The sequence below is a fragment of the Neophocaena asiaeorientalis genome, unplaced genomic scaffold (genome assembly GCF_003031525.2).
Source record: "Neophocaena asiaeorientalis asiaeorientalis breed wild unplaced genomic scaffold, Neophocaena_asiaeorientalis_V1.1 scaffold118, whole genome shotgun sequence".
NCBI classification, from domain to species: domain Eukaryota; kingdom Metazoa; phylum Chordata; class Mammalia; order Artiodactyla; family Phocoenidae; genus Neophocaena; species Neophocaena asiaeorientalis.
The window spans coordinates 12951713-12976727 of record NW_020175528.1 but is presented as its reverse complement, the minus strand read 5'-3'; the positions used below and the strand labels follow the sequence as shown (position 1 = coordinate 12976727).

Here is a 25015-nt window from a genome sequence, read left to right as displayed (position 1 = left end):
ACCACTTGATTTTCTATCAAGGAAGATTTTCTATCAACATCTTCCCACACCACAGCAGACATCCTTCTCATTAACCACTCTTCTAATTGTCATACTGTAACTTTGGGTAGATCAACATGTTGTCTTTACACTGTTATGACTACTAACAGCTGAACTATATTATCAATTATAATGGCTTTCCTTTTTGTACCCAACTTTTCATTCCCCTGGAGATCTTTAAAATTTTTCTATCAGGGCCTGTTTACACATACTTTTCCCTCAGCTTGCAACACCTGCCTTTCTACTTCCCATTTTTTTCCACAAATATGTGTTATTATTTTCCTCCCTTTTGACACAAAAGGTTGCATATTGTTAAAATGTGGTAAATACTTAGTGTTAGAGTCTGTTTATCAGTGGATAAATATTCATCATACAACAGGTATTTATTGAATGCCTACTCTGAGGTAGGGACTGTTTTATATTCTTGGGAAAAAGCTGTGAATAAAACAAAGTCCCTACCTTGCATTCTAGGAGAACTCAGATACTGTAAGCTTCCAAACCAACAATGACAGTTGCCTCTAAATGCAGCACTTCTTGTATTTTTGCTTTCAAACAAGAACAAATTTAGTATCACTTAATATGAAAATATACGCTTATCTGTATTAAGCTCATATATATGTAGGTAAAAATGCTTATCCAACTGAGGTTTATCATCTCATTTGAGCTTCCAAGTTTTGATTTAATGAGTCACATTCTTAAAGTCACTGAGCAGAACTAAAGGACCCTAAATTAGTGCAAATCTAACCCAAGCCAATTGCTTTACAGAGCAATTAGATATAGGAATAACCAGTTTCAACCTCAAATCCTCTTAGTGAAGTGACTCTCCTACAGAATCAAATGCATTAATTTTTTATTTATTGTTTAAAATAAAGACAAGGTGACACGTGGTTCCCCACATTTTATTTTTACCACTCATCATGTGCTACTTAAACTAACCCTTTTCCTATCCTGTGGCCATAGACTTTATTATTTTCTAGAAACATACTGAAAGTCTTACCTGCTTGTCCATCACCTTAATCTATGTCATTTGCTGTCATTTATCAAATTCTCTGCCTGCCTGTGGGTGACAAATAGCATAGCTGGCTAGTTCAGGAAGACCCAGATTACTGATTCAACGCATGTGACAAACAAAATGACACTCATATTTTACGTCCACTTCCAGAAGAAAGCAGCTCCTCATAACCACTATTGATTCTGTAAACATGTCAGTGCTGGTAAATACCTTTCTGACAATATCCACCTAATGAAACTCTGGGAGAAATGACAAGCCTGCCATTAACCTTTCGAGCAACTGATAGTGGTAGAACCAAAATTTATCACTTATAAAAATTACTTGTCAATGCTTTATGGGTCATTTATCTAAGAGATAACTATTAATGAAGTAGGTTTGAACCTTGAAGAGTTAAGCCTTCTACAAGTAAGTTGTTAAAATAATTAAGTGAACAATCTCTAATTCTAATACTAGAAAAGAGGTATAAATACATGCTATCAGAATTCAAAAGCTTTTCCTGGGTCCAAACTCAGGGACATATTGTGGACATAACTCCATAATAACAACAATAAAATTTTATCTTAAGTGTGCAAAGAGACTCTATCAGAAAAGCAATAAAACTTATTTATTTATATTTCAGTGAGGAACTTCTCACAAAACCTGATATTTATCAGATTCTTCACAAATAGTTTGAGAAGTTACTTTGTTCCTTCTCGTTTTAGTAAAATAAAAAGTAGAGAACGTCATAAAATCTAGGTATCTCGAATTTTATGTTAATCACAACTTTCTAATAATTGAAACATAAGTAGCATGAAATTCACTGCAAGGTCCTGAATGCTCCTAAAGCATTTCATAAGTTTTAAAAATATGTTGAAAAATTACATTTCTTTCATTACTTTGCAAGTCCCTCCATTGGTGTCCCTAGGCCATCTGAGGTTTTAAAAGTTCCCCTGTTGGGCTTTCCTGGTGGTGCAGTCGTTGAGAGTCCACCTGCCGATGCAGGGGACGCGGGTTCGTGCCCTGGTCCGGGAAGATCCCACATGCCGTGGAGCAGCTGGGCCTGTGAGCCGGGGCCGCTGAGCCTGTGCTTCGGGAGCCTGTGCTCCGCAACGGGAGAGGCCACAACAGTGAGAGGCCCGCATACCGCAAAAAAAAAAAAAAAAAAATTTCCCCTGTTAGTTCAATGTGTAGCCAAGGTTGAGGCCAGGGGCCCACGTTTCTCAACATGTGCTCTGAAAACTACCTGCCTCAGAACCACCTGGGATTTTGTTAAAAATGCAGGTCAGAATCTTTAGTGTTGGGCCTTGAAATCTATGTGTTTTTTTTTTTTTTTTGCGGTACGCGGGCCTCTCACTGTTGTGGCTTCTCCCGTTGCAGCTCAGCGGCCATGGCTCACGGGCCTAGCCGCTCTGCGGCATGTGGGATCTTCCCAGACCGGGGCATGAACCAGTGTCTCTTGCATCGGCGGGCAGACTCTCAACCACTGCACCACCAGGGAAGCCCGAAATCTGTTTTTAAGAGGTCACCTCCATTACACTCAGGATCACTTCAAGGCTAAGTAGAAATATCGTAATGAATCCTGAGGTTTTTCTACAATGAGTTATCACCTCACACCAGTCAAAATGGTCATCATTAAAAAGTCTACAAATAATAAATGCTGGAGAGGGTGTGGAGAAAAAGGAACCCTCCTACACTGTTGGTGGGAATGTAAATTGGGGCAGCCACTATGGAGAACACTATGGAGGTTCCTTAACAAACTAATAATAGAGTTACTGTTTGATCCAGCAATCCCACTCCTGGGCATATACCTGGAGAAAACTTTAATTTGAAAAGACACATACACCCCAATGTTCATAGCAGCACTATTTCCAATAGCCAAGACATGGAAGCAATCTAAATGTCCATCAACAGAGGAATGGAAAAAGAGGATGTGGTACATATATACAGTGGCATATTACTTAGCCTAAACAAGAATGAAATAACGCCATTTGCAGCAACATGAATGGACCTAGAGATTATCATATTAAGTAAGTCAGAGAAAGAAAATATTATATATCATTTATACGTTGAATCTAAAAAAATGATACAAATGAACTTACTTGCGAAACAGAAATAGACTCACAGACATAGAAAACAAACTTACAGTTACCAAAGGGGAAAGCAGGGGGGATAAATTAGGAGTTTGGGATTGACATATACACACTACTATATCTAAAATAGATAACCAACAAGGACCCACTGTATAGCACAGGGAATTCTGCTCAATATTCTGTAATAACCTAAATGGGAAAAGAATTTGAAAAAGAATAGATACATGCATATGTATAACTGAATTACTTTGCTGTATACCTACAACGCAAACTAACTACCAAACTAACACAATATTGTTAATCACCTATGCTCCAATATAAAATAAAAAAATTTTAAATAAGTAAATAAAATTAACAAGGACCTACTGTATAGCACAGGGCACTATATTCAATATCATGTAATAACCTATAATGAAAAAGTATCTGAAAAAGAATATATATTGTATACGCATATATTATATATATGTATAACTGAATCACTTTGCTATACACCTGAAACTGACACAACACTGTAAATCAACTACACTTCAATAAAAGAAAAAAAGAAATGTCATAATGAATCCTGATTTTTTCCCCTTTCTTATTTTCAGAAGCCTCCTAAAGCACAAACAATAGTCCCAGCAGCTGCAGCTTTACTTTGGTCCGTAGTGATAGGCTTGCTATCACGATTTGTCTCATTATTTACTTATTTATTTTTGACTTCCCTGCTAGCTCAGGTTTTTGAGATCCCAGACCAATTAATTTCTTAATTCATCAGAGGGAAGTGTCACTCTGTCTTTTATTTTGGCATCAGCTTGGTAAGGAACCAAGAAAACTCTGAGGAAAAAAAAATTTGTTTCTAAGGTTTGCTGGAATTTAGCAAAATAGGCAGTCCAGTGAATACTAGTTCGGATATAAATTGGTACAGTCTTTTTGGAATATGGCTCTTTCATCTTGGGAAACCAAAGAAGATCATGTTGGATTCCATGGCAGGGTCAGTGATGTTTCTGTGAGTCAGCCTTATTGACCCTAATACTACCCCCAACCATGCTGTAGATTTTGGGAGACTTTAATCTCCAGGTTTACTTCCACCCACATGCCTGAGCCAATATGAACTCCGAAAGACTAACCCTACAAGTGGGTTAGTCTTGTTACCCACTATCGTATGATCCTGGCATGGGCCTGTGGGCACAGGCATGGGATACGTGATTCCTTCTTTCTTTGCAGTGTCCTTAAATTACTTTGCACGTGCTACCACAGTTATGTGTATCTCCGCAACTTGATGCATTTAGCAATTCACTGACAGCTCTCCCTCACAAAGATGTATTTGTAAAGGGGGCAAACATTTTTTTCTTATTGAATATTTTACGCACATTTGAAACAAAATAAAAAGCATTTTATAAATTAATAATAATAGCTACTATCTATTAATAATAATAGCTATCTATATCTATGCTGTATATCAGGCATGATGTTGGGCATTTCAAGTATATTATCTCTAACATTCTCACAGAAACTGCAAATAGGTAATATTGTTCCCACCTTACAAGTAAGGAAACTGAGGCTGAGATTGATTAGTCCAATATCATACAAGTGATGAGTAGACTCTAAATTTTAATTCAGATGTAAACTCAATAGTTTAAAATACAACCCCCAATTATACTTTTGCTGTGTTTTAACTGAATATTGCTAAACAGTACCTGGAACACAGAGTAATTTTAAAGATTCACCTGGAGCCAGATGAACTGAACTTTGATTACTGCCAAGGTGAACTTGGGCAAATTTTTCAATTTCTATGAGTTTAAGTTTCTTTACCTACAAAATGGGATTATATGAGGATTAAATAAGGACATGGGTGCCAAAAGCCAATCCAACAATGGATCTTTATGACTATTTACCTTGTTCATTCATGCCCAATTATAGTGCTTACCATGTCCATATTATTATTCCATAGCAAATTGGAGCTAAGGGTAAAACGCATAGCTTGTAGGCCAAAACTTTAAGTTAAATTGAGAATAAAAGTTTGGATTTCTATCCATTCTGAGGAAAAAAATAATTATAAAATAATCTCACACCAAAAGCCCAATACAAAACCAGTCTTATAAAAAAGGCAGGGCTCCCTTACTGTCATATTTCACTGAAAAATAGCTAATTAACCACAGATTGCCAAATAAAGAGAGATGAGTTCTTTCCCTCCAGTTCTTCCAGAAAAATCCCATTATCACTTTGCCAAAACACTGTGACATTTTCTCAAGGCTGGGAAATGCAAATAGATGAAAATAATACTGGCCTGAAGTGAAGAAATAGACACATAGAGAATTTCTCACTCAAAATTTTTGTCACATATTTTGTTGTTTAGTCAGCTGTCCCATTCTCAGAATCTACAGGTGTGTTTGGAGGGCAATTCAAAGAAATGTTAAGAACTAAATGAAAGGAGAAGGATGCTCATGCAAAAGTGCTTTGTTTTAATAAGTTATGAATAAAGCAAGAGACCATAGTTTCATACAGTATTTATACAACACCAAGAAAATTAATGAGAGGATTCCCTAACCTTTAGGAATTTTAGAATTAATGACTTAAGTCTTGGCTTCTTTCCACGGAAGTCATGGCAGAAGTCACAGTGAGCCTCAGGCTTTTGTCACAAATATAGCAATTACTCTTTACGACTTCACTAGAGATTCTTTTCTGTTTGAACACTCTCCTTAAACAAAATATTATAATATTAATTCACATCCATAAAAATGACAAATTCCATGGTTCCCTATCAGGCAGTTTTAGGCTCCACTTTAAAACAGGTTTATAGGGAAACCCTCAGTATTCATTAGGGAAGAATCATTACAAAGAGTTTGTGTGGACAGTAGTTAAGCAAAGGACTGGAGAGCCAGGATGCCTGGGCTTTGGTCATAAACCCTGCTGCTTACTGTGTGATTTTGGGGAGGAGACCTACTCTCTTTGTGCCTCTATTTTGTCACCTGTAAAATGGGAGTAATAAGAAGGACCTACTTCATAAGTTGTGATAAGGATGTAAAACATTGAGAGCACTACCAGGTACATAGCTGGGAGTATTAAAACCAACTTTTTTTTAGGATAAGCAATTTGTCAGAGTCACCACCTAGCCATTTGACCCTTGAGCAAGTCACTTTTCTGAGTCTGATTTTCTTAATCTTAAAATAGGGAATATATATAGTACCTAGCCGCAGAGTGAGGGCTAAATATTGTCTTTGAAACATGGCTCTGTGCAGCAAATATAGTTGTTCACTGCATTGTAACCTATTATGGATTGTATCTATATCTTTTTTTACTTTCTATCTTATCATATAATTGCTTGTGTGTATGTGTGTGTGTGTGTTTTCTCTCTCTATATATACATATTTTAGATTATTAATTCCCTGAGAAATGGAAGCAATATATGTTTATATTCCATATCACATAGGTCAGTATCTTAAATGTGGTGGGCACTCAAAAATTATCAACTGAGAAAAAATTAATATTAGTTTAATTTTACTACTTTAGGATACACTAAATTCTGTATGAGTCTCCTTGGCTTTACATTACGAATTATACAACACTCCCCAAGAACCTGGGAAATTAATATAGTAATATTTTCTATATCATATAGATAGAAGAAGTAGAGTAAAAGTTTGCAAGAATACTGAAAATTTTTATTTTCCCTTTGATGATTTGCCATTATTTTTTTCTCTTATAAGCTCACAACCCACTAGAACCCAGATCCATTATTTCCATACTTCAAAGGTAACTAATCCATATTAATTTTAGAAATTTCCTCAGGTAACTGAAACTGGTAACATGAACGAGTAAGCTTTGCTCTTACACCTCCAATCAGCTTTCAAAGTACTGTTTAATCCCACGGTTGTGCTCTGTTCTGTCCTCACCTTGGTACACCTGTGCCTGCTTCTATCCATGGAGCTGTCTTGGCCCAGACACAACTTCTAAATTCACAAAATCACAGGTCCTCAAGTATTCACTAATACTATCTTTTAGCAGCATACTGATTTCCTACTGCTGCTGTAACATGTGACCACAAACTCAGTGGCTGAAAACAGCACAAATTTCTTCTCTTACATTTCTGTCGGTGAGAAGTCTGACAGAGGTCTCACTGGGCTAAAACAAGGTATTGGCAGGGCTGTATTCCTCCTGGAGGCCCTGGGGGAGACTCCATTTTCTTGCCCTTTTTAACTTCTAGACGCCACCCACATTCCATGGCTGGTGGCCTTCTTCCTCTGTCCTCAAAGCCAAGAAAAGAGTTGAGTTCTTCTCCCATCACATAACTCTGACTTTTCTTCTGCCTCCCTTTCCTACATTTAAGGACCCTTGTGATTACACTGGGCCCACCCACATAATCCAGAATAATTTCTCTATTTTAAGGTTAGCTAATTAGCAATCTTCCATCTTTGAGCTTAATTCCCCTTTGCCATGTGAGGTGACATATTCACAGGTTCCAGGAGTTAAGACATGGCCATCTTTAGGAGCTTATTATTCTGCTGACCACAAGTTCTTCAAAAATATGTTGAACATTAGCATGTTGGAAAACTGACATTTTAAAATTGGAGTTCTTTAAGTAATTTGGGGGAATCAGACTTCTATAAGGGACAGATAGTCCACTGTTGGAAGTGTGCTCATACAGCAATGCCAAGAGGTTCTTTCATCTTAGAAGTCTGGTTTCCACACTGACCGACACAGCATCATCTGTTGTTTTGCAGCCTGCAATGTAGGGCACCCACCTTGATTCCAGCACGAACAAATAAGTGACAGAACAGAAAGCTCTCCTAGCAAACACACTGTTTCTAAAAGTCCACAGACTGAGGGTTTTGATGCATAATTCAGCCTCTTTCAGCTTAGTCTGTTTCCCACTGTGTGCTTGGCAACATGCTGGACTCAATGGAAAGACATCATTCACATTGGATGGTTTCCACTGTCAAGTTGACTGCAAAGGGAAATGTATGACAAACAGAGAACACCTCAAGTTCAGCTACAGATGTCAGAGTGCTCGTGGCACAAATAAGCTACAATCTGAATGCGGAGATTTGCTTCAGGTGGAAGCCAGCTTTTTAGACTTCCAATTTCCACCTTTAGTACAGCTTGTCATTGGTAGCATGGCCTTGAAATTAGACAGCCAGGTGCAAAGCCTAGCTCTTTCCCGTAGGAGATTTGTCATCATGGGCATTTTACTTTTTAGGTCTCAGTTTCTGCATCCATAAAATTAATTATTGTTACCATATAGGATGATTATGAGGAAAAGTGAGGTAATGTATTAATATTTTAGCACACTGCTTATGGCACACCATAAACCCTTGATGGATGGCACTCCTTTTACTTGTTCTCTTTTTAATCTATTAGACTTCACTGCTTTAAATTCCAGCTAAAATATTACGGAGAATATGAAAGGCTGTATCTTTTACCCACGGGAACAAGCTACTGAATTTTTACTCTACTGATATACTATTTGTTAAAATATTTCACTCTATAACACTGTAATTGAACAAAATGTTAAATCATTAAAAATGAAAATTTTAGTTTAAATGGCTTTCTAGCAACATGAGATGAAATTTCTTATTAAATTCCATTATTTGTGAATGTAGATTATTCCTGCCTTGTTTCCTTACCTCTATGCTTTTTGGTCTCTCACATCTAAATTTCAAGTTGCTGTGTTTCTAATATCAGCCTCTTGTTTGTCCCTATGCATCGTTTGTACTCAGAATCACCCAAGTTCAGTATTATCCTGTTCTTTATATGATGATGGTCATGCTAAAGAGGGAAGAAGTAGCTAGAAGAGATATTTGATAGAGGAATATATGGAGTGTGAATGGAATCTATTTTTCAGGAAGAGACAGATCTTCAGGCTGGGCTTGGTCTCAATTACCCTTCCAGTCAAAAAGACTGGCTGAGCATAAGCTAAATGAAAGGCACCTGGTCATGAACATGATCTAGAATAAGAGAGCTTCAAGGCCACAGAAATCAAAAGTTGGTCCCTAGTAGTAAGCAACCAGCAGTGGGCACTTCGCAGGGCTTTCCTAGCAATAGAGTTGAGAAATACCACCTGTAAAGTGATCTGGAACCAGGTGCAATTGTAGACGGTGAGACTAAGGGAGTGAATGTAATAGCCCCAGGTTGCTTGGCAGTGTGAGGCAACGGGAAGCCGAGGAGCGGAACCTGAACACAGAAAGAAGAAAAATCTGTTCTGTCCAGAGCAGGCCAAATTACTTAGACAGTGAGCTAGTGAGGAGGAATTAGAAATTCATTTCAAAGTGCAGCTTACAATATTTATAATTTCTTTATATAAAACCATGCTGAAGTTATGTTTAAATATCATGTATATGGCTTTCAATGTATAGTCATCACATTAAGAACTAGTAGTAGTTATCCATTTCAGTGGATTCCTTTTGTGGTCTTTAGGAGACCATCAGTTAAAGACTCTTGGGAATTCCCTGGCGGTCCAGTGGTTAGGACTCCGTGCTTCCACTACAGGGGGCATGGGTTAGATCCCTGGTCAGGGAATTAAGATCCTGCAAGCCATGCAGTGTGGCCAAAAATTAAAAAAAAAAAATTTAAGAAGACTCTTTTTAGGTATTCCCCCAGATAGCTACACATAGTAGTTTAAAACTCACACTAAGTTTATCCAAATACCATCTTCCACAGGGCTAAGTGGGCTTGCTCTATCTGCTTGTTTTTTCTTTTTTTTTACTACCTTATTTCTTCCTTTGCCTTTTTCTGCCTCTTCTTTCTCAGTTGTATACTTGGCAATATCTTAGCGCTCATGACCGTATCTGTTTTACATGTCCAGGGAAGTCTAATAGAAAGTTAGGAAATATAATGAATGGGTCCCCTACAGTCTTAGCTGGCAGACTTCTTCACTGGTTGCGTGCTGATGGGTCCCTTGAATACCTTATCTGAGCCCAGGTAACGAGAATAGGTATATCTCTTCTTGGAAATTAATGCTGTTTTTGTCGTCTATCTCCAAAGATACGACTGCCGTTTGAGTGTGATGCAGCTCTCTTACTGCTTCTCAAACTCACTGCCCCCTGCTAGAATATAAATCCCTCAAGAGGAGCGATCTTTCTCTGTTTCACTCACTGATGCATCCCAACTGTCTAGAACAGTGCTGGGCACATGGTAGGGACATGGATATTTACTGAATGAGTTGCTCTTAGGGAACAAGAAGCCTAGCAAGGGTTAACCTTATGTAGGGGGAGGGGTGTTGGGAGTAAGGCGGGCCAGAAGGCTGTACTATTTGTTCCAGAGAGAGCAAACACTAAGAAAGGTTTTGTGCTCTGGGTGCCCTCTCCAAATATCTCATGGTCTTGCTTTCATACTGTTTTCTTCTAAGATCTTTTTATCACAATCCTAACAACTACTGTATTAACATAGTATCTTAAACATTCTTCCATAAGGACCACTTTTGAAAACATGTTCGGCTGAGGAGATCGCTCTCCCTGCTACCTACCCTCACATCAGCTATACCTCTGTGTGGAACTATTTCAGGGAGGAGACTGACACTGTGACTTTGCCAAAGGGCAAGTTATTAAAGGAATTATTAAAACAGAGTATATAAAAATAGCGTTAAATATTTATTTGTAAATTGTTGAACATATTCATAAAAATTGTCCACCTAATCTTCAATGCTTATGCTAAATACTGATACCCCTGTGTCTGTAATCACCAGTAAAAATTATAGCTTCAATCTTCAATGTTTTCCTTCTTCCTCTTTTTTTTTTTTTTTTTTTTTTTGCGGCACGCGGGCCTCTTAGTGTTGTGGCCTCTCCCGTGGCGGAGCACAGCCTCCAGACGCGCAGGCTCAGCAGCCATGGCTCACGGGCCCAGCCGCTCCACGGCGTGTGGGATCTTCCCGGACCGGGGCACGAACCCGCGTCCCCCACATCGGCAGGCAGACCCTCAATCACTGCGCCACCAGGGAATCCCCCTTCTTCCTCTTTTATTTCTTCCTCCTGTCTGTTTCTCCCTCTCCCGCTCTTCTGTAAATACTCACAAGGAACATACAATAGCCACAGTATGGATAGGTGCTGGCCTGCAGAGTAGAGTAAGGGGATTCCTATTAAGAGGTCCTCGTGGTCCTAATGGAGGTAACAGATGTTGTGGTCAACATGATCCTGTGTGGTAAGTTCTACAAGGAGGTAGGTTTGTAGGAGATGCTGTCTGAGCACAGAGGAGAGTAACTAACTTAGCCTATAGGTTTAGGGAAGCTTCCCAAAGGAGAAATCTTGAAAGAAGAGTAAGACTTCTGCAGAAAGTCAAGGAAGATAAGAGATTTCACACAGAAAGAATATGTCCCTGACCCTGCTGGTTGCCCCTTCAGGTGCATTTCCTCTTCAATTATTCCTTGCCATCTAAATCCTCACTTTGTTTTTCTGGATGTCTCATGAATCACTTAAGGCCTCTGTGCTCCCCAGCCTCAGGGATTAAATCTTGGTTGGTCTGACTCAATAGGAGCAATTCTATTACCCTTTCCATGGTTGGTTTAGAAAAGATTACTTCATTCCATCCTGGCCCATGAGACAGCTTTGAGAGAAAATTTGCTGTGGGGATTCTGGGACATCCTGTGTGAGGATACAATGGTCTCTTCTGGTTTTTATATGCTATGTCAGAATATGAAGTTTGAAACTAATACAGACACTTGTCACCACAGGAGACAAATCTGAAGAAAAAGAGCCATGTCTCTAAGTATGGCATTGGGCCATAAAACAACAATCCTGGAACCACTAACTGGGACTAACTCTGATTTCTTGTTGTGTCTGATAATACATCACTTATTTTGTAAGTTATTTTGAGTTAACTGATAAATAATAACAAAACAAAGTCTTAGGGGCATAAATTATCATAGTTCCACAATCTGCATACTTACTGTGAAGGGCCTGGCTAGTGTTCCCTATTGTATTGAACTGAGTAGTTAAGGGTGAATAAGCAACAGTTTTCCCAAGGCTGAGAGGATGAAAGACCAGAGCCAACTCTCACAAACATGAGATGCCAATAAATAAAGACCTGAAGAAACTAGCTTGATTTTGTGGGAAAATGCAAGATGCCTTAGTCAAAATATGAATGCCAAAGATAAATTTTGCTAATCTCTGCAAGGATATAGAAAGTGAGTCTGGCAGCAAACGATAGGTTGGTCTCTCTGATATTGGTTCCTTTAAGCTGTCAGGCTCACCAAGTAGAGACTCATTCATATAAAAGCGTGTCCCCAAACCTTCAAAGCTTTGATCATGAATCATACTGATCTTGTTTTACCACGTGAATCATTTTCAGTTTACGGTTTCACCATGATCTTTGGTCTAGCATGCTCAGGGCTTCCTCACTGTTTTTCCCCTCCACTTGTCCCCTACACACAATTTGATAACTCCCTCTGTCAATACCTGAGGCTTCCTAAAAAAAAATCCTACCAATTTTGGTCAGCTAGGACCATCTCCTCTGGCACAGACTACTCTGAACAATAGATCTGCTCCAGCTTTATGGAGATCCTGGACAAGATCCACCAAAACCCCCTCTTATAGAGACAGAAAATTGACAAAGTTATTGAAAAAAGCCCATTGTTTTCATTTACCGATATTCAACATGTACCTGGTTTTCGATCACATAATTGCAAAGTGTAATTATCAACCTTATTTTTGCAGAGAACATTTAGTTATTTCAACGTCTATGTTGCAAAATTATAAAAGAATTACTGAACCCACATTAATTCATACTGATGTAAATTTAGAGTATGTACATGTACCAAATAATTTAAAAACATATATAATAAATTAAAAGTAAATAATAATGGTGTTTATTTTCCTAAGATAGGTACATTGGGGCAGCTTCCTTAGACATGTGCTTAGATAGTAACAAGACAAAACACTGTTTCATAAATATTTTCATAAAGAAGTTCTGGCTTTTCAGGGTAACCTTTATAGTTCTTCCTTAAGCACAAGAGAACATTCCTATAAAATGGACAAAAACCTATTTTCTTGGTTCTCACTGTTTCCCAAAACTATGAGCTAGACTGAAAAGCCACAAGAGCAGAAACCTCATCACTCTTGTCACTTCTAGAATTCTAGTGCTTAAGAAAATGCCTGACATATAATGGGTGTGCTGCTCTTTAAATATATTTTTTTGGAATCAGAAGTCTGAGTATTGCTTCAGATCTGTATCTGATGGTCTGAAAGCACTGAAACAAACTGTGGAGGTACTGTTATCTAGTGAGTGTCACTGTGCTTCCAGAAGACTATGTCCTGTTTCTGATTTCAACCATGGACTCTTAGAGTTGAAGGAGAGTGAAGGGGTCTTTTCCATAGACCTCTCACCCACGTCAGCAAAAATGCTATTCGATTTCTGCTCTTTTTGGTCTTAGGGTGCTTGTTACATTCAATCATTTGTTTGAGGCATTCTTTCAGAAGAAAGAAGAAATTTACTCCATCTTCTATATGACTGTATTTTAACATCCAGAGGAGTAGTTGTCTCTTCTGCATGTGAACAATCCCCAATTTTTTATTTGACATTGTTTCTTGATCCTCATCATCCTGATATTTAATCCTTTCACCTTTCTCTGGGACCTGGAAATCTCCTTTAAAATGTGGTATCAAGAACTGAACTCAGTACTCCTGATGTACTCTTTTTATCCCAAGTAAAAACATAATAATCCTAGAGAAAAGTTGAAGGAATGCTATATTGAACACCTGCATATTCTTCACCTGCATTCACAAATTTTAATATTTTATCTTATTTACTTTTTTCTGTCTGTATATAAATATATGAATTTTTACCTGAAGCTTTGATATTAAGTTGCTGACATTATAACACACTGCCCCTAAATATATTAGCACATATTTTGTAAGAACAAAAACATTCTCCCACATAACCACTATACCATCAACACATCCAATGTAACATTGCTATGACAATATACAGTCAACATTCAAATACCCCCAACTGTCCAATTGTTATGTACAGGTGTTTCTTTTTTTCCCTGCCCCAGGATCCAACAAAGGACCATGGTTTACATGTGGTGGTTATGTCTCTTTAACCTTCTTCAAGTTCTCTCACTTTTCTTTTTCTTTGATCATTTTTTCTTTTTTAAAGACTCTGGGATAGGTGTCTTATAGAATGTTCCACAATTTGAACTGATGTGATTGCTTTTTCATTATTAAATTCAGGTTAAACATTTTCACAAGAATATTACATAGGTAAAGTTGTGTCCCATCATTCTATCACATTAAGAGGAGCATGGTATCAGTTGGTCTCATTACTGACGGCAAACATTTTGGTCATTTGATCACCATTATTTAAGATGGTGTTTCCAGACCCTCCTTTATAAAGGTCAGTATTCTCCTTTGTAATTAATCCACAATATGTGAGGTAATAATTTAAGACTATATGATTATCTTGTTCTCCAAGATTTATACCTATAGTTTTAGCATCTATTGATGACCCTTGCCTTCATCAGTTATTACATTGGCAGGTGCAGCATTTCTAATTTTATCCTTTTAATCTTTACTAGCTGGCATTCTAATACAAAGAAGAGCTCTGCCTTTCCTGATGTCCTTTGAGTACTTTTGATCTCCTTTGTTCTGAATATTATATTCTTCGCAATGCAGCCTTAGATTGCAGTAAATTATTTTTCACAATCAGGTCACACAGTTCACGCATTCAAAGAACAAACTGTAGTTCCATTTGAACATGTAGAGTTTTAAATCACTCATCGTATATTAGAGCATTAGAGTGTAAGAATTAATTAGATATGTTCATATAATTCATAGGAGATATCTATTTCTTAACATCCTGACTTAATTAGTTTTTATGTTTTCAAAGCTCTCTATTGACTTAATGTATTTTTCTGGCCTCTTACTTCCTACTGGAGGTTTATCTACCTTCTGTCATTGTACTGCAGATACGTGGCCAGCAATAAAAATGATCACATAATATTTATGAAAATGATTGTAATTCTACCCATAACTACAAAGTCATCTGCCAATGATTTTCTCCACATCAGTACTATATGTTAACATGTTAGGACATAAATGTTTTTATTACATGCTAAAATTATATGAGAATTATAAACACTAAATATAGGAATCATATGACACAATATTGCAACTTAATACTTCTCTGCAGAAAACCCTTGAGATAGAGATACTGTTAATATTTAAGCATATTAATTATTCAGAAAATGGTCTAAACTGTTTGAAATTAGGATCATCTGGTCCACCTTTTTTTTTTTTTTCAGAGAATATGACACAGACTAGAGAAAGTAAAAATCATTTCTTTTCAAGGACGTTGGTATTTTTTGGTTTTGGCTTGGTTCATAAAATCACAGGAATTCCTGAATTGGTGTTTCTCTCATGAGTGCCATTTACAGAGGAAACAGATGGGACTTTTCTTCCCATAAAGACTGTATGTGGCTGCAGGAGTTAAACATATTTCTCAACTGCAATCTAGCACTGCTTTTTAATTTCTCAAATTGAAAAAAACATAAGGCAAAAATTATGAGCCATTTCTCTTGTTATTATACTGATTACATAGATTCATCGTGAACAAGACAGATGCTAATTTGTGCATAAAGCATATTCCTTTTGACAGGAAAATATACATAAGTTGTGGTTGAAAAAAGACAAGGATAGTGTTAAAACCATTTTTCGATTTATGTGGAAAGTTTCCAGTGAAAGACATGATCTCCTGCTTTATCACATCAACAATAATTCCTAGATACAGAATGTCAGTAAAGACACCCAAACAAATCTCTTTCTATGGAGCCCGGTGTCTTGGCAATTGGGAATTTTTGAATCAGTGGTGAACCCAAGCAAATCAAGGAAGGTGAGTGGGATGGAGAGAAAACAATGAGGTCACCTGTGCCCCAATTTCTTGCACCATTTCTTCTACAGAAATTCCAATGTGACCTTCAGCAAGTCCCTTAACCTATTTTGGTTTCTGCTTTCCTATTTCTAAATTCAAGATATTTGGGTCACATGCTGGCTGTGTACCTTTTAGCTATAAAATTTGATATATGGATTCTATTTTTCAAGCTATGTAGAATGAGTTTGTGGTATAAAGTTGAACTGATATAAATTTAGAGTCAAATAACCCCCATGACAGGTGGATTTTCCCCAAATCCCATTATGACCTAGAAAATTTGGTATTAAAAGCAACTTCCCTCCTGATAATCTTATAAGTACTTAAGTGTCAGAAATTCAAGACCTAGTCAGTGGAACAAGAATGATGTCTGCCAAGAATGATGGCAAAGCAGAGTTTTAGAAGAGTGGAAGATTAAAGCTTAAAGCTGGGAGAATGTCTGTGGTGATGGATGAACTTCTATTTAACCTGTAATAAAAATCATACTTCTCTTTCAATGCCTAGTCAAAAAGCTACTTACCCCATAACACCTTCCCAATTGCCCCTCCCCCACCCTGTTTTCCATTCCGTTTTCCTACCACTTTGTTCTTTGTCCCTTTGATGTGGTCTTCTATTAAAATTATCTACATATTCCTCCCACTGTTTTGTAAATTTCTTGAGCCTTCAGACACTTCTCTTCCATTTTTGTGTTCATTCTTCTGTTCTCTTCTCTCACTATTCTCCCACCCCTACTCCTAGACCACATCGTCTAAATATCGAGTAGAACCTACTCAGTATTTCTTTCTCAAATTTAACATTATTTCAATTGACAGATGTGAATATATATGTCAGAGCATCAAAATCATTGAATTTGAGCGGTTTCTTGATTCATTATGATTGTAGACAGTTAAGTAGCCATCAATCTCTGGCGGACAAATGTTAAGATTTACCTGACTGAGCTTGTTGAAGTCAGGGACGATGCCTTGTCCAGATTTGCGCTGTCGGCACTGGTCACGGCATCTGGCACTAAGCATGTGCTCTCTTAAGGCTTACTGAATGGAACAATCCTGACCTATGAGCTAGGTTAGGATTAGATGGGGAGCTGTGTAGAGAAAACAAAAGATTAGTTTTTTCTTGGATGAATTCAAAAGGGACTTCCAAGAAAATAAATAAGGGATTGCAGCTCTCTATGAACCATATTATCTGCAATATTTTCAGAGTAACTAGTCTTTAACTAACTACAGTTGACCCCAGAGCAACTCGGGGTGGGGAGGTGGTTAGGGGCGCTGACCCCTGCACAGTCCAAAATCCACATGTAAGTTCACTGTCTGCCCTCCCTATCTGGGGGTCCGGATCCGTGGACTCAACCAATCAGGGTCATGTAGTACTGTAGCATGTATTTACTGAACAAAACCTGTGTATAAGTAGACCCTCACAGTTCAAACCTGTATTGTTTAAGAGTCAACTGTAGTCTCATTTCAGCAATAAATAACTTTTTAATAAACTGTGTGAGACACTGCGATACAAAAGGAATATTAACATTCTAGACTGAATCATCTAAGGTTTTTATCTCATTTTCTTCTTCTTTTTTTAAATATCCCCAAAGCAGCACTTACTTACCCAATGAATTCCAAAACATTTAATTTAGAAGTCTGGCATTTCATAATCACCGATTTTGATTGACATGGGCTGACACATAGGACGATAGCCAAAGAGTTAGAAAACATAAATCCATGATTCTTAAACAATAGTAACCAAAAAAAAAAGTTACAGATATCAAAACTTTAGCTGCATCGCACTGAAAAGAAGGCTTGTGCACCTCATAATTTAAAGAGGCAAAACAAGGCGCTACTGAAGCCTCACGTTAAACAGCTTATTATTAAGCTGATGGAAAGGAGCAAGTGGTCTCTCCATCTCAGCTTCCCTTAACAGTTTTCCATCAGCTGAAGAAAGAGGTGGGAGAGATGAATTCATTTATGCATGCACAGATTTACTGCTTTAATAAAACACTATCAGCTTGTTTTAAATGAACTATTTAAACACCGACTGCAGCCTGTGTCGGCTAATCCTCCGTTCTAACCTCCCCATTGCTTTCACCTGCATTTCACTTAGCTTGGCAGGCAGAGTAAAATGCCTCCTTCAGAACGCACCTGTCTGCACAATCGGAAAAGAAAGCTCCCGTGGGCTCACAGCAAACCGTCAGTCTCGCAATGCCCATGAATCTGTCCGGAACTGCTTCCTGGGGGAGCGGAGAGCAGATCTGAGTAGATCCGAGTAGCTGTCCTGCCATACAGATAGGTTCAGCACTAGCTACGGAGTGACTGGAGCGAGGAAGGGGCGGTGGTGCTGGGGTGAGGGTAGGCGTCGGGCCGAGGCGCCCGCGTGGCCCTTCTCCGGCTTCCTCGTCCTGCTGGTCGCTCCTCCGGAGGGTGAGGTTGTCTCACAGCAGATGCATGATGAGCGTGGAGTCCTTATAGGAATCCCCGTTTAATGTGTCCAGCTCGCCTGCGGCATCTTCGGAGGCTTGTTTGGCTAGAGGCAGGGCTCCTCCGGCGCTTTCTGGGTCTCATAGTAGAACACGGAGAAGTTGAGCGCCAGGCCCAGCTGGACGAGATGCGTGGGCTGCATGTGCTCTTTGCTGATTTCGAAGGCTTCCTAGTGGCGGCCTCTGGAGCTTCGACCACACTGTTTTTCTCCTCGCCGGAAGCTGCCTCTGCCCGGTAGCGGAAGTAGTCGCCTTTCATCTTCAAGTAGAGGACCTTTCCTCTCACACTGGAAATCAGTGCAGTTTTTTTTTTTTTTTTTTTTTTGCGGTACGCGGGCCTCTCACTGTTGTGGCCTCTCCCGTTGCGGAGCACGGGCTCCAGACGCGCAAGCTCAGCGGCCGTGGCTCACGGGCCCAGCCGCTCCGCGGCATGTGGGATCTTTCCGGACCGGGGCACGAACCCGTGTCCCCTGCATCGGCAGGCGGGCTCTCAACCACTGCGCCACCAGGGAAGCCCTCAGTGCACTTCTTGATGAGGAACTTGTCCAGCAGAGCCGGCACGACGCTGCACACCGTTTCCAGCTCCTTCTCGATCTACGCCTGGTAAGCCTTAACCTTCCCCTGTTTCTTCTCATTCCCGTCGGCCATGGTTTTCTGCTCGATGCTGCTGCTAACCCTCCAGGAAGACCGCTGGGCACCGACCACGTTCTTGTAGGCCTGAGAGAGGAGGTTTCTGTCTTCACTGGGGAGAGGTTCGTTGAACTCGGTCACCGCCTTCATGGCGGAGGCCTTGTCGTCGCAGCGCTCCACATGCGCGGCCAGCCGCGCCCGCTGCAGCAGCCGCTCGTAGTCCCCGTTACCGCTAAGGTCCGGCTTCACTTAGCGCCCAGCTCCGCTCCGCTCGCTCGCTCGCGTGTGCGTTCCGGGTCTCCGCGGAGGCTGCCGCCGCGCACGCGCACGCGCACTGGCTCAGCGGCGGCCCAGGCAGCAGGCGGCAGGCGCCGCCGCTCGCCCTCTCGCTGGCTTGGACCGCGCGCTGTGTTACCTCATTTTCAGATGTGTCTGGAGTGTTGAAAAAAGTTTATAGTTCCTTTTTCCTCCTTTCTAACATATGATTGAGATTTTTTTATCCACTTCATGATCTGATGAAAGTTCTTTAGAGGTTTCTTTCAGTAAATATTTTCCAGTTTATAGCATTCATTCTTAAGTTCCCTCTAGATACCAACAAAGCAAGTAAAGAAGTAGACTTGCTTCCCTTCTCACTGCAGGAAGGAAGTTAGATAACTGATAACCCCAAGTTGCCTCAATAAAGTTTGAACAAACCTCTGTCTCTGGTGTTAAGACTTAAGAGTAAGGTACGTGGTAATAAATGTTGATTATTGTGTTTTCCTGCCAGTCCTCCTGTTCGAAGGCCACGTGCACGTGGGATGTTTTATCTGCTCAGCAGAGTTTTCACGAGGCTCCTCCTTTTCCATAAAATGGATAGTATCTGTACTATTCACTTAAATAATGACTAAAACGTGTCTAGATTGCATAGCTCTGATGGTTAGCTCTCATGGAGTTTCTTTTTGGTGCTATGTTCTCATAAAAGTATTATCAAACCTACCTCTATATTTGCTATAGGAATCTTGTTTGAGGATATTGTCCATCCCAATGTTCATTCCCTTCCCTATGAAGTTCCACATGAAAATGTTTTTTTTAGAAAATTTTCTGCTAATTGCTAGTGACATTTTGCTTCTCCCAAACAACAGGTATTTTCCCTCATAAACAATGAGGGTTATCTGCAACACTAGCTCCAATTATTAAAGCATCAGTAAATGTATAACCTCAGTTAACAAGATGTCAGGAGACAGTTTGGTTTAAGAGTGATTATTCAGCAACTCAGTGATATTCACAGCAATCACAAATTCCTGTTTTTTCCAGCTATGCACCTTCAGTGTCAAGCTTGTCAGGCTAGCCAATGTCATGGTTGTTAGATGGTTGCAGTAGCGCTAGGAGTGAAATCCTCAAACAGTAGCATCCAGAAGAATAGCATATGATAAACTTTCTCAGAGTATTCTAGCTAATTTCGAAGAAACATCTCCAGAGGACCCCCAGTTATCTCCTACCATTGCATTGGCCAGAACCATGTTAGGTGCCCAACTAGAACAAATCCTAGCAGCACAACTGTTGCAGAGGAGATGAGATGACCATGGCTGGCTTACATTAATCAGAATTTACCCCCAATCTGTGTAGCTACCTTAATAAAATAGTTTTTGGTTTTTTTTTAAATAAGAAAGAGATCTTTAGGAATCAACAGCAGTGTCTATTAGAAACACTTAGAGGGGGTCATTTTCCTTTGACAATAGAAAACTTAGAATTAACTTTGTAAGCCCTGCATGTATCATCATGGCCCTTCTACTTTATGGCTCTTTGTTCTGCTTTTATCTCTTAGTCTTGCTTTCAATTAAAATTTATTTTCTACTGCTCATGATTTTTGTATACTTTTTTTGGACATATATTTCTGATGTTCTAGACTTCACATGTTTTTCAAAATGATGTATAATATATGAAAACTAGAGCTAATGTTTCAGATACGAACTAGGGAATAGAAGGTGATTAGGTAACTGTTCTGGATTTGAATATACAGGATTCATTGACATTCAGCAGAATCGTTAGAAAGTGATTTTGGGCTAAGCCTTTAAAAACATGGCTGTAGTAATCGACTTCCCAAGCATGGTAACACTGAATATTCTCATATAATTAACATCTCTAATTTACAGACAAGCAGTGGTGGCACTTTTTGTTACAGGTAGAATTTAATTAGCCAAGACAAATAAATTAGGTTTCACACTTCTATCAGGATAGTGGAATTGCAGAGGCTGGTCTGGGAATTTCAGGCCATTGAAGATGCCATTTGACCTCTCAAGGAAATTAACTTTTCCAGCTGCCATTCTGAAAAGTTCTAATTAAGCCATATGGGTATTATTGACTTATTTATTACAATGGATGTCATGTAGGCAACTTTCTTAGAATTCTGGAAAATCCTCCAAATGACTTTTTCTTAATGTATAGGTGAGATGGAAGGCATCTTAGGATGGTACATGTCAATGGGACCATAGAGAGAGAAGATTCATAGAAGATTTATAGATTTAATCATATAAACCTCCAAAGATTCACTTTATTCTTTCCATATGGGGACCCAATTTGTATTACATTTCCTTTTGTACAAGAGTCTTATATAATAAAGAATGCATGATGCATTTGATAAAAATTAGCCTCTGTGGTAATGGGAAATATTGCAGAGAAGAGACAGATGTTGGAAAGGCAAATGTGGACTCATTTTATGGGGAAATAAATAAATAATGGGAAGACTTATGTAAGAGTGATGGTTAGCAGTAATCTTCAGGGAAGTGGTTCAATTAAATAATATAGGACAAAAAGTATTAGAAGAGGATTTGTAGGTAGAGATATAATTAATTATAGGGTTATGCAAACATGGGAACACTTTGTGTGATTGGTTGCTTAAACTAAAACATATTGCACTAGTACAATTACTTAAACAGAAAGTAGGAAGTATGTGTTGGAATCAGCAAGAACCCTGGAGGTACAAATGTAATAAAGAGGAAGAGAAAGTTTGATATTCTTGCAGCCAGAAAAGAGAGAAAGGAAACAAAGGGCTGGTGTCTTTAGGGAGAACAGTTAAATGTATGTGATTATAATGTGTGATAGTTAATAAGTTATTCCTATGTGATAGGTAATGTATGTCTTCTCAATCTCCCCATGAAATAATTGATAAAAAGCTGACATTTCTCACTAATGCTTTGTGAGATGGCTTGTATTTCAGGAATGTAACAAAGGCTGAGTTCTGTTCTCAGGTTAGTTCAATTGAATCTTGGAGGGACAGCCACTTATGTTCCATCAGTTGGATTTTGTTCTGTAAGTGAATTTATTTCATGTTTATTTGTTTCAATTTTGGAAGGAGGAACTCCTTTTTATCTTTATCCATTGCAGAGGTCTAGAATTATCTTGGGCTCTAATGTGTTCCCCCATCTCACCACAGAGCCAACACTTCTTCAGAAAGGGCCTTCTGTTTTTGGCCTGGGAGTAAATTACTCGGGTCTGTGACATGATGGGGAATGATGTGAGGTAGCAGGGCAAAACTGGTTCAGTATTTCTGTAGTCTTTGAATTAATTACTTTAATTATTTGCCTTTGGACAGCTCCTGCTCTTGGATGACTTCCTATGGAATACTGGGGAACTTCTCTTGAGTTTTGCTCAAGACTGTTGGAATGCATGGCTTTTACCTTTGTAGCGGTCCTCTCTGCCTGTTTTGGGTTGTGTGTATGTGTGTGTGTGTGTATGTATGTGTTTTAAACACGCACTCTCTCTCTTACTGCATTCCAATTTCCAGAAATCTCACAAAAATTTTGCCCATCAAGGTAATCTCTCCTTTTTTTTTCTAGCTAATGTCTATTTTTATTTCAGTTAGATTTTGGAAGGAAAGAGAACCATGTGGGATTAATCAAGTCAGCCATCTTTAACAAAAGTCACAGGTGTATATCCTTGACACTTTAAAATGTTTTTTTGTTTGGTGTGTACGTTGGGCCTATCCAGTGGACTGGTGTCCATTTTCTTAATTGGTTACAATATTAAAATTGATTCAGTTGTTCATGCATCATGCTTTCCTGCTCAGGGGAAAACATCTTTTTGGCCCAGGAAAGCTCTTCCTGGAATTGACCTGAAGTATACCAATTTTTATATAACCCAACTCATGTACTTCCTGCTTTGGCTTTAGACTTTAGCTTAAAGGGGGCTTTGATTTAGTAAACAGCAGTTGATCAACTTTTGTGGTTATTGACCTAGGGCATTGCATCTGAATGTACAAACCATCATAAGTAAAAGGAAGATTGATGGAATATGAGCTGGTGCTGTACTTCCTGCTAGCTGCTACTATTTTATTCTTCTTTTAGAGCTAAAATATTAAAGTTTGACTTACAGATGAGTATTGCTAAAGGCATATTCAGGCTAATAAAGAATTATCAAACACACAGTGAGAAATCAATTTTCAAAGTGGTAGAGTCAAAGCAGGCCAAGTATCATGAAAAAGTCTTGAGCATGAATGAAAAGACCTGTGTACAAATCTTGACACTGTCACTTTTCATATTTTTCTTTTAACAAGAGAGTTACCTGTGTTCCCGCCTTCCTCCCAGTTTCCTCCTCTGTAGACTAGGAATAATATCATCTTCTCATTGTTTTTGAGAGAAATTAAAGCATCCCTAGTGTTTAATAAATGCTCAATAAATGTAACTTAAATCTGTTATTACTATTTTTGCATTCCATCCTCCTTTGCTTTCTTTTCTCCTATTTCTCTCCTCTCTTCTGGCCCTAGTTATCACCTATGTATTGGGATTCCTACAGTCTTACACACTTCTTCTGTCGCTCTTGTTCTTGCATTCAGCCCTATTCATCTTTTTCTTGATTTATTGATAATCAGTCTTAAAGTGAACATTTTATTCCTTTGTGCTTTTTACCCTTTTTTGCCTAAAACCCCCAAACTGTATTTTTGGTTCTCTAACATCTCCTCCAACATCTGCTACAAGGCTGGGCTGGAAATGCTGGCTAACAGAGCATGCTGGATGGCAGGGTTTTTGCATTTATTTCTGTCTTTCAGGCAGGTCATCAAATAACGGGTCAACCAGTCAATTAGTAAAATAAAATAATTATGAAACATAGAAATGTAGAAGTGTTATAAATTCTACTAAAAACGATAATCATAAAATCATATTATTTAAAAAGAAATATATTGTTAGTGTTTTCACTTTTTATATTTATCATATAAAATTTTAAAATAATTTATAGGTGTAAGCCAGCGTTTCTTTAAATGTTTACTCCAAGACTCTGTTTTGGCATTAATAATGTCAAAATGGGATTAATGATAACAAATGAGAGTCATAATAAAGTAACAGATTTGAAGTTCAAATTTTATACATTGCACTCCCCCTGGCAAGGTGCACACACTCCTTGAAGCTCAGCCTAAGCAAACTCTACTTCCTTCCCACTTACCTCTCCCTTTTGTTCACACACGTGTGTGCGCACGCACACACACACACACATACACACTCGGGTGCAAAAATTTGAAATTTTTATGTAATACCTATGTTATGCACACAAAAGTTTAGTCAGAAAGTAATAGCTGAGACAAAATCGAGTTATAACACTCACATTGTCACCCAATAGGATCAAGAAAAATTCACCTAAGACACTCTACACAAGTATTTTTGATTGTCTCTCTTCCTGTCTTCCCTCAGTGTTTCAGGGGAATGGACAACAAATATTAAATTATTGCCCTCCTTAAACATAGTCATCATTGTCAGCTATGCAAGAAGATTCATCAACAAGAAGTAAAGGTATTACATTTCACTATAGAAGAGATAATAGATGTTCAAGATTCCCATTCTGTTTTTCACCTGTCTACTGTGGGGCGAGAAACACAGAATTTAAAGAAGGTTTACAAAGAGCACAAACTTATGTATACCAACAGGGAACAGGGACGTGGGATGAATTGGGAGATGAGGATTAACATATATACACTACTATGTATAAAATAAATAATGA

General features: G+C 38.6%; 1 pseudogene; it reads right to left on the bottom strand.

Moving 5' to 3' along the window:
* Nucleotides 1-18373: 18373 nt before the first annotated feature.
* Nucleotides 18374-19261, bottom strand: LOC112415897 (14-3-3 protein eta-like; annotated as a pseudogene).
* Between the last annotated feature and the right edge of the window lie 5754 nt (nucleotides 19262-25015).